Source organism: Vigna unguiculata, chromosome 3, assembly GCF_037176805.1.
Source record: "Vigna unguiculata cultivar grain cowpea cultivar isolate G323 ecotype 2 chromosome 3, ASM3717680v1, whole genome shotgun sequence".
NCBI lineage: Eukaryota > Viridiplantae > Streptophyta > Magnoliopsida > Fabales > Fabaceae > Vigna > Vigna unguiculata.
The window spans coordinates 51,285,832-51,297,109 of record NC_140794.1 but is presented as its reverse complement, the minus strand read 5'-3'; the positions used below and the strand labels follow the sequence as shown (position 1 = coordinate 51,297,109).

The window sequence follows — 11,278 nt, the reverse complement described above, 5'->3', positions numbered from 1 at the left end:
GAACAAAGACAGAATGAAGAGTAAGTGATTGTGAGGAGATCTTGGGAGTCCAAAATGAACTGAACTTGAGCCCTTACAAAGACTAGACCTAACCTCCTCTTTAGGATAAAGTTTAAAATAGAAAAAGATCTTCCAATTGTTTATTAAATATAAATATTTGAACTACAAATTCAAGTAAAACAGCAAACAAAATGCATTAGATTACAAAAATATATAATACTTCTATGTGAAGAATAATTAGGAATAAACATTAATTATTAATGATAAAATTTATTATATACTATTAACAGATGAGAATGCCGTGTGATTAATCTGTGCCGATGAAAAATAGTAAAATAAATTGAAATATTTTATGATGAAATATGATACTTAAATATAAAAAATGATAAAAATAATGTAATCATTGTAAATTCTATAAAAGAATATATCAAATCTTCATATTATATCTTCTTTTATATTTATCTTTCCTAATATGTTAATTATTTTGGCCCGCAGTAGGTATAAGAAATATTAAAAAAATTGTTTGATGTCTACTTTAAAAAAAAAAATTATATATATATATATATGGAAAATTCTCAATTGAAATGTACTATTAAATCAAGATGTCTTCAATCTGACAACATCAATTGATCAAAAACACCACATACTTCACCCAAACCCAAAAAAATCTTGATCAAGATAAAACCAACGGAAGAAAATAGCAAGTCCATGCTTATTCCACAATGCCTCTTATGAACCATACACCATGAATACAACAATGATTTCTAAATCAAACCGATAAGTTCAGCCAGTTAAAAATTAATTCAGAAGAACACAATACAATAATGGGTGAAGAAAACATTTAGCTTCAAAGATCACAGAATTTTCATCCAACATTTGCATATCCTGCACCCACTTCATTGCTTAGTGTCCCTGTAAATGATATATATATATATATACCTAGAAAATAAAGCACATCACATATTTAAAACTTGTACATACACCGTCGGTACTCTGAAAATTCCTAATCCAAAAAACCCACAACGCTTCTGACTCTGCCCCAGAGCCTAAGCTGTCAAAACAACAATCAAGAATGCAACACAGTGACATTTTAAAAACTTGTACATACTCCATATGTGAGCTAAATAAAAGGTGGAACCTCAAAGAAGAAAGTAAGCTATGACGAGCTGTTGTCGCTTAAACAAGTCCTACTCCAAAAGGATTGTTGTTAACAAAGGACATCAATTAAAGCTGGATATACTTGTAGATCATATAAAAAAATATCATTTAAGTAAAGGGTAACTTCAAAGTTTGAGGGCATCAAAGTTATCTCATGTAGATCCACACTCCAGAAACGTCCCTGATAGAGAAACAAGAAAATCCGATATTGCCAGCTTACCAACCATCCAAATCAAAACTCACAGAAGAAGATAGCAAATCCAGAATGATCCCATAAAGCCAAGGTAGCCTCAGTCACTCTAAATAGCAAGCTAAGATCGATCATCGAGTGATGTACGTGATGTGTGCTGACAAGAGATTCAAGCAAAAAGAGAACTGTTACAACAACTCCCACTCCACATGTTCAGCCAAAAGAATAACTGCGACGAAAATAATGAATGAAAAGATAATACAACCTAAATTTTTCCCTGGATATCCATCCACTGCTTCCAAAACCTGTCCCCCATTATATCAATTAGCAAATTAATAAGCTTTTGAGATTGAACAAAATTAGTAAGGGACTTAGACAGAGAAATATAGCTAACAAAAGATATCATCTACCTCCACGTTATATCACAAACAGTGAGAACTCAACCAGAAATTAGTAAATAGGGCTCAATATTGGGGTACTGAAGAGTCCAGATCATGTTCAGAATCAGAATAGAAGTCATACTAATGAAAACTCAAGAAAGAGCACAAACACCAAAATTTGATACATCAACGTCATCAAATACTTCACAAGACAAGCTACACCACACATCCATTGCTTGTCTTCCTAGAAGATGGAACTACAGAAACAAGGTGAGTTCAAAAATTCAAGAATGAAAACCAATGGAGAAACTCTGCAGAGAAACAAGTAACAAATCATCCTTACGTTTGGTGACAAATCCAAAGAAAAAGAAATATGAGAGGATAGAGCAAACTCGAAAGAAATTAGGCTGTCCAAAACTATCACGTTTTCCAATCCTCATAGTAACGTGCTGAAGAAGGAAAATGGCAAACAGTTCAACACACATATTTGATATATATCTATTATCAAATAAAATAATACATTCTCTTTGACTTAAACTGACGAACTATTAATTCAAGACTTCTTCAATCCGACCACATCAATTGACCGCAAGCACTATACTTCATCCAAACCCAACACAACCTTAATCAAAAGAGAAACTAAGAATACAGAATCACCAAATCATTTTCTAGAAGAGCCAAGCACAGCAAATTGGTGAAATGGGCTCGTTCTAGACCAATGAAAAGGAGAAAGCCACTTCTTCTACATCAAAACTCACTTCAACTGCATAAACACCTTTGCAAAGAAACAGATGGCCGATGAATGCTTATGTTTGTGATCAAATGCCAAGAAATTAGAAACTAAGAAAATAGTTATTACAAAGTTCAAAAAGTAGAAAACCACATCTTCTACATCAAAACCCACTTCAACTAAATAAACACCTCTGCAGAGAAATAGATGGTATATGAATGATTATGTTTGTGATCAAATACCAAGAAATTATAAACTAGAAAAATAGTTATTACAAGTTCAAAGCCGTTACAAACCCGTGTTCTTCAATCCACAAGTGCTTAAAAGAACTAAGCCACATTTCAACACCTAGATTGGAGCAACAAATAGTTGGCCACAATGGAATCCTTATAATTGGTGATCAAATCCTTAGAATTAAACACTTCTGTTTTCCATTCCTCGCGTGATGAAAAGGTACAAAAAACAAAAACGAACACATTTGATAGATTGTGATCATCAAATAACCGCTTTAGGAAATGTGTGGGTAAGAAGCTAAAACCTTCACAGGATCTCAGAGACCATATGAAATGCAGGTCATTCCACAAAAACAATTTAAACACTGGGGCAGAAAAAAAATTCACAATTTAATCCTAATCTTCGGTCATCAAGTCCAGCAAAGTCAAATAGTAAACAGAACTCAATAAGAAATTAGGTTAACCTAGAGCAATTTCAGTTTAACGTAGAAGGTAGTGCTTAAACAAATTCTATTCCAAAAGCAGTGTTGTTTACAAAAGGGATATCCAACTAATATTGGAGATATACATGTAGACAATGTGAAGAACTACCGAAGTAATTCTCCAAATTGCCTTGTAACAAAATTGGAACAATTCCTGATACAGAAACAGCAAGGAAAACAACCAAAACCTAAGACCCAGCCACTCATAGCAGGCATGATGTGATAAAGTCATGCAGTTCAATAATTCAAAAACCAAGGGAGAAAGTAAATGCTACTAACCACCGAAGGCAATACTGTCATAAAAACCACAACAATTCTTTTATAATCAAATGATCATATGAACAACACATCTCTGTAATTCAATGCAAAAATAAAAGTAGCAACCAAAAATACATAAATATTCCTAGAAAATGCCTTAGAAAAATACACACAAAAATATATATGCCAAAGCCTATCTAGTCAAAGCAAGAATCAAGAATTGAGGGGAAAATATAGCTAGTCCAAAACGAGCACATACCAACACAATGATATTTTCTCAAACTAGTACATACTCCAAATGACAGATAATGAAACCTGGAACCTCAAATAAATTAGGTTATCATGAGAGTTGCTGCCTTTTCAAGTTGAACTTCCAGCTTCATGGTGATACTAGCGTTCAAACAAATCCCATTCTAAAGGGAAGTTTCAGGGCAAAAAGGTTCTTCCATACATATCCAACTCTAGAAAGTTACGGCTTATGTTTGAATCAATTTCTGATATGGAAACAACAAGATTAACGGATACTGTCAGCTTACCATACATAATTGAAAACAACCAACCCAAACCCGTAGAAGATAGCAAGTCCAGAATAATCACATAAAACCAAGACATCCTTAGTCGTCAGTCGTTATAATAAGATTTTCAAAATGCCTCCTATCCGTTTAAGCAGTATCAGCCTCTATAGGGTGGGCTGGAAACGGACTAACGCTATCCAGAGTTGTTAGCAATTATAATTCATTATATCATTTGTCGAAGAAAAGTTTTCCAAATCAACTGATAACAAATTTTGCTCCAAAACTCCGGCATCGCTCTTGCATACAAACACATTATTACCTTCCCAATCCAAACAAATACGTAAAATAATGAATAGAAAGCATTTTGAAAAATAGATAAATGAGTCAAAGATCACAATTAGAAGTTATATAGAGAAGGCATCAAAATTGGGTAGAACTTTTCAAATCAAACCAGAGTAAAGCCCAACCGCACTTGTCCCATGCTCATGACACAATGCCTCATATGAACCATAAACCACCAACCAACAGAAGCAAGATCGCAACCAACAAAAACAAGTTCAGCCATTAAAAAATTAACTCAAGATCGCAACCACCCCCCACCATTTGCACACCTACCCACCACATTTCTTAGTTTCCTTGTAAAGCCCCAAATTCAAAAAAAATTATAATCAATCTTGGTAGAAGATGAAGGACCAAGATGATAAGATGAATAAAAAAAAAATCAGGAATTAAAAAACCAAGGGATCAATATCATAATTTTCCCTGATGAAAGTATGGTTCTTGCTTAAACAAACGCCATGGCTTACACATGTACCTTCCTACAACCAGCAAGAGAGACCATAGCCATTCCAACACGAGCACATAACACAAATAGTAAATGGAAACGAAATCAAACATAAAGCTTTGTAATAAGTTAAATAATCTATAGCTATTGCCTCCACTATAAAATACACATCCTCTTCCCTGCAACACTAATAGAAGAAGATAATAAAAATCAACAGAGACAACAGTCCCACAACACAAATGTCAAAGCCTCTCACTCATACAGTGCCAATTTACAAGATCTCCCACTCCACAAGTTTAGCCTGAACAATAGCGACAATGAAAATAATGAATGCAAAGATAACTAAACCTAAGGTTTCACCGGATCTCCAAGCACTGTATTCGAAACCTGTCCAACACCCAACATTTGAACACCATACAACCACTTCATTTCTTAGTTTCCATGTAAAGCCCATGAATTAAAAAATATATATAATCAATCTGGGTAAAAGATGAAGGACAAAGATGATACGATGAATAAAAAAATTTTAAGAATTAAAAAACAATGGAGAAACTTCCATAACAAACTCGATGATCACAACATTAAAAAATCAAGTATTGCTCTTCCTTAGACAAACACCATGGCTGACACATGTACCTTCCAACAAACAATAGGAGAGACTTCAGTCATTCCAATCCAACTCAAGCACATGAGAAAAACAATAAATAGAATTGTAATAAAACATAAATCTTTCAAGTATGTTAAATAATGGACAACTATTGCCTCCACATCCAATTCACACCCTCATCACTGCAACAAGAGTATAAGAAGATAATCAAAATCAACAGAGTCAACAATCCAACAACACAAATGTCAGCCTATCACACAGTGCCAAGAATAAAAGAGTAACGACAATGAAAATAATGAATTCAAAGATAATAAAACCTAACATTTCACTAGATCTCTGTTGTAAATCCCAAGAATATAAGAAAACTATAATCAATCTGGGTAGAAGAGGAAGGACCTAGACTATAAGATGAATAAACAAATTCAAGATTAAAAAACCACTGGGGAAATTTCAATAACATGCTTCATGATCATAATGTTCAGCGATCAAGTATTGCTCTTGCTTAGACAAACACCATGGCTTCCTACAACCAACAAGAGACACTACAACCACTCCAACTCGAGCGCACCAAAATAATAATAAATGGAAAAGTAGGAAAACATAAAGCTTTGTAGTAAGTTCAATAATTTACAGTTGTTGCCTCCACTATCACACAGACATCCTATTTGTTGCAACACGAGTAGAAGAAGACAATCAGCATAAACGAAAATCAACAGTCCAACAACACACATGTCAAAGCCTCTCATTGATATAGTGCCTATTTACAAGATATTTAGCATGGAGAATAACAACAAAAACAATGATGAATGCGAAGATAATAACACCTAAGGTTTCACCATATCTCCATCCACCGTTTCCAAAACCTGCCCACCACCTTCTATTTGCACACCCTGTACCCACTTCATTTCTTAGTTTCTCTGAAAAACACATGAATTTAAGAAAAATTTAATCAATCAAGGGGAAGATGAAGGACCTAGACAATAAGACAAATACACAAATTCAAGAATTACAAAACCAATGGAGAAATTCCCATAAAACACTCGATGATAATAATGTTCAGCGATCAAGTATTGCTCTTGCTTAGACAAACACCATGGCTGACACATGTACCTTCCTACAACCAATAGGAGAGACTTCAGCCATTCCAACTCAAGGGCATAAGAAAAATAGTAAATAGAAACGTAATAAAACATAAAACTTTGTAGTATGTTAAATAATCTACAATTATTGCCTCCACGATCCAATAGACATCCTCTTCCTCAAATCAACCGAGTCAACAATCCACCACCAACCACTCCAAAAGTTTGTCCTGTATACAAAGATAATAAAACCTAATGTTTCAACGAATCTACATCTATTGTTTCTAAAACCTGCCCACCTTGCACACTTTGCACCCACTTCATTTCTTAGTTTCCTTGTAAAGGCCATGAATTCAAGAAAACTAAAATTAATTAGGGTAGAAGAGAAAGGACCTAGACGATAAGATGAATAAAGAAATTCAATATTTATAAAACCAATGGAAAAATTTCCATAACAGACTCGATGATCATAATTTCAGCAGTCAAGTATGGCTCTTGCTTAGGCAAACACAATGGCTGACACATGTACCATCTACAACCGATAAGAGAGACTATAGTCATTCACACTCGAGCACATAAGGAAAATAGTAAATGGAAACGTAATAAAACTTAAAGATTTGTAGTAAGTCCAATAATCTACAGCAAATGTCTCGATGATCCAGTAGACATCCTCTTCTCTGCAACATGAGGAGAAGAAGACAATCAAAATCAATATAGTGTCTCGCTCATATAGTGCCCCTACTTCAAGATCTCTCACTCCATACGTTTACACTGAAGAATAAGGGCAAAAAAATAATAATGAATGCGAATATAATAAAACCAAAGGTTTCACAAGTTCTCCATCACTGCCCACCCCTCCTCCTCCATATCTATTGCTTGCATGTAAAATATCAAGAAGCAGTGCATCATAAAGATAATCTACATTAAAAAGATGACAAAGTAGAGGGGAGGGAGGAGCCGCCTGCAGCAGCAGTGTCAGGGGAAGCACCACCCGCAGCCACAAGATGAAATTTTCAAATCAAATTGTCTAAATCTCTCTGTAATTAGTAAAATGATGTAAGAACTAAAAAAATGACATTTCAAATTCGCTACAACTAAGAAAATAAAAATACTAATTCAGTACTATAAAATAAAGATCGATAATTCTCTCCTATCAATAATTTCAATTGCATCTTGTAAAAGGATCAAATTTCCTGAGGAATCCAGAACTCATAAAAGCTATGAGAATTCCAAATTACTTTGAAATGCAGAAGTCTCACAAAGAAAAAAGTAAAAAAATGGAAAAGATGCATACGAGGAGATAGAGAAAGAAGTACAAACTTGTGGCTGAACAAGACAACAGCTTCGAGAAAGGCATGGCTGAACAAGACAAGAAACACAAACTGTAATGATCATGATATTTTATGAATCTTATCTTTAATTTGTTTACTATGAACACAGTGCTTCATATATCACTAAGAAATGACAAAAAAACAATAACATGACACACAAGCTGAAAGATATGATTTAAGAGAAGTTTCCGTTTAATGCTCACGTACGTTTCCATACAAATCCTCCCCAAATTACTGGACTGCTAATAGTCTTATAGTGCCTGCTACAACCACCCACAAGAACTGCCAGCCACACTACAAGGTTAGCAATGAATCCAACCACACAACTCAGAATCCAAACAATTACCTAATCACAAATAAAGACATGAGAAATGTAAGGGTAACAAAATATAAAGCTTGACAAATCTGCTGGCTGGTGTTTCCACACCCTACCTCACATATCAGTCCAGTAAAAACTGCTAAATGTACAAAAGATTAAATTCAAAGGGAGACATCTTCACTCGTAACATATGCTCAATGAGACAAATGTTACATGAAACAAATCCAACAAATATTGCTGCAGAAAAAAAAAATCACAATTGAATGCTTATATTTGAAGATGTCCAAAGAATTTAAATAATAGAAAGGAAACTCTTCCAAGAAATTATATTACCCTGCGTATAGTATTATTATTTAATGTGCTGAAAAGGAATCAATACATGCCGATCAACATCTAGATACGATAGATCAACCATAACTAAATTAATTCAAATTAAATAGCCAGTCACAGATAAATACAAAAATATGTGGATAACAAAACCTAAATACAAATAGTCGGTCCTGATTTTTAGTGATCAAGTCGAGAGGAATTAAATAAGAGATAACATACCGCCTAAAGAAATATCAGACCTCAACCGCCTACTAAGAAATACCAGACCTCAACCGCGTAAAGAAATATCAGAGACTCGATAACATGCTGCAAAGGAATGAACACAAACACCAAATTCGATAGGCTCCGAGGTCAGATCATCAGTCACGCATAAGAAAACATAAGGGTAACAAAATCTAATACTTTAGATGATCTCCTACCCCACAGATTCATTGCGTGTCTCCCTGTACAACCCAAAAATTCAAGAAAACGATTATGGCTCTTAATTCAGGACGTTACAAACCTATTCCAAACCCCACTGCAGATAAACAAATCATAGTTCACTCCATATGTTCTATGATCAATACCAAATAAATTATATAATAGAAAGAAAACACAAAGAAGACCGTATTCAGACTCTGAACTACCATGCTTTTCATATAATCCATAGACAAGAGACGGGCCACAGAACCGGGACCAGCTGAAAAGGTGTAAAGAAATTAAGAAAAAAAAACAAAACTCGTCATCATCAAATAAATGACTGTATTCAGGATTGCGTATATTTACTGATAATTCTTGCGTTCTTCATTCAAAGAAAAGCCTGATAATTCTTGCATTCTTCATTCCGACCAAAGCCGGATAATTCTAGAGCTCTTCATTCCGACAAAAAATCTAATGCTTGTGTTCTGCAATGCACCAAAGTCGATGGATCGTAAACATCATATAATATAATTCGCCAAACCATGAAAAAAACTTGATCAAGAAGGGAACCAAAATCCCCAAACCCATTCATGACACTCCTGGAAACAGCTCTTAACATTTTAATTTTTTTTTTTAACAGCGAAAAATAACATTTTAGTTATTATTTTAAAGATCTTTATGATATTTAAAAATTTCTTATGAATATTATTTTTTTATTAAGAGATAACTCATTAACTTTTCTAATCAAAGATAATTAAAATTTTAAGATTAGTTTAATCTTGAATTCGATTTGTAACATTTTAAAGTTTAAAAAACTTATAATTTTCGCTTTGTAAATAAACTTATGTTATTGAAATTATTTTTTAAATTATTATTTAAAGTTAATATAAGTGTATTACAATTTAAAATGTTTATATTAATTTCATTATTTTATCATTTAGTTTACTTTTTGTTTTCTTAACATAATAAAATATTTTTATTTGAAATATTAATATTATTTGTAAAACAAATGTTTCAAAAAAATTAACCTAATTGTATTATTAAATAGGTTAAACCTTTAGAACAGTTAATGTGCAATGCACCGATTTGTAAATATTTATTATTTTAATTTAAGTTTTAAAAAATTTATTATTTAAAAATTATATAAATTCAAAAATTTATATAAATTAATACATAAAAGTTAAAAATATTATAATGAAAATATGTAATAGATTTTTCTTTGGTTTCAAATTAGTTGAACGTTTTACTAATTTTTTATTTTAATTAAAAGGGAGAAATATATCTTGTTGATAAAGAAAAAAAAATTAAAACTCACCTCTTTCACGGTCTCAATTCATCTTAAATGTAAATATTATTTTGTCAACAGGAACAAATAATATTCAAATACTGAACTTGTAGCAGAAACTAACCCGGTATAAATAATTAAAATTTATGTAAGAGATAAAATATTAATTATTTTTTATTTTTAAAATTTAATTATTATTCAATTTCTTTTTTACAATATTAAAATTCAATCCATACATTTGTAGACGATTCATTTTATATAAATGTAATTAAAACGTAGTTTATAATTAAATGAATCATAATAATTAAATATAATAAATTCAAACATGAATATCTTCATGATTTCAGATGGGTTATAATTTACACATTTTTTATTTTAAAAAAAATTAGGATAATTAAAATCAATAAATTTAAGAATTTACTATCTCAAAAATTATCTTAAAAATTGTAAGACCCCATTTCCTTTTTCCAGCCCTAAAGGTTAGTGGGCTGCCCCTAAGTGGGCTTAAGGGTTGCCCCAGTGTATATATGCCCTTAGGTCTGCCCTAAAACCTAGGGTACCCTACTTTTTCGGAGACCCTTTGCCCTTACCTTGAGCTGCAGCCGCCACCCATCTTCTGCTAGGGTTCCATTGCCGGGAAGTTCCGTTACTCCATGTAAGTACTATGCTAGCCATTCTCGTCTCCATTGTTCTTTCTCGTTTCCTTTCCGTTAGGGCTTCCAAATAACCCATGTCGTGCTCATGTTTCCCTATCCTTTCAGTTTTTCCATTCGCTCCTTGAGCTGTTGTGCTCGTGTGTTCGGTGTCGAGGGAGTGTCGGAGCGCTTTGCTAGCTTGAATCTCAGGTACGGGAAGTTAGGGTTCTAGCTTCGAGTCCCTTTTTGAACTGTGTATGAGTTTACTGTTGGTTGTACGGTTTGATCCTTTGTTTTGATGCGTGTGAATAGCTTGCATGTGTTGTTTGGCCGGAAAACATGGCGGTACGGCGAAGAACAATGGCGAGACCTGTTAATCTCGCCCAAGCGAGTCCATCTCGCCTAGGCGAGATGAAATAGGGAGCTCGCCTAAGTCTTTTGCGCGAAAAGTCGCCCGGGCGGCTCGCTCAATTTTTGAGCGAGCAGGCAACTCGCCCAAGTGAGAGGGATCTCGCTTAAGCGAGATCCCGTGTTGCCCATGCCCTAGTTTTTGGCGTTCTCGC

General features: G+C 33.6%; 1 long non-coding RNA gene across 32 annotated transcripts; it reads right to left on the bottom strand.

Annotated features, from left to right (window-relative positions):
* Positions 1 to 669: 669 nt before the first annotated feature.
* On the bottom strand, positions 670 to 9,421 carry LOC146887938 (uncharacterized). 32 transcript variants are annotated; one of them, XR_014993731.1, is made up of 9 exons: positions 9,162 to 9,408; positions 9,023 to 9,075; positions 8,816 to 8,913; positions 8,616 to 8,702; positions 7,955 to 8,029; positions 7,737 to 7,775; positions 6,162 to 7,093; positions 1,614 to 2,177; positions 823 to 1,505 (listed from the first exon to the last, which is right to left on the bottom strand). It is a non-coding gene; the product is annotated as an uncharacterized LOC146887938 (long non-coding RNA). The 32 variants fall into 32 exon arrangements; XR_014993727.1 differs by having other exon boundaries at positions 8,616 to 8,913; XR_014993732.1 differs by lacking the exon at positions 7,955 to 8,029.
* Positions 9,422 to 11,278: the final 1,857 nt, after the last annotated feature.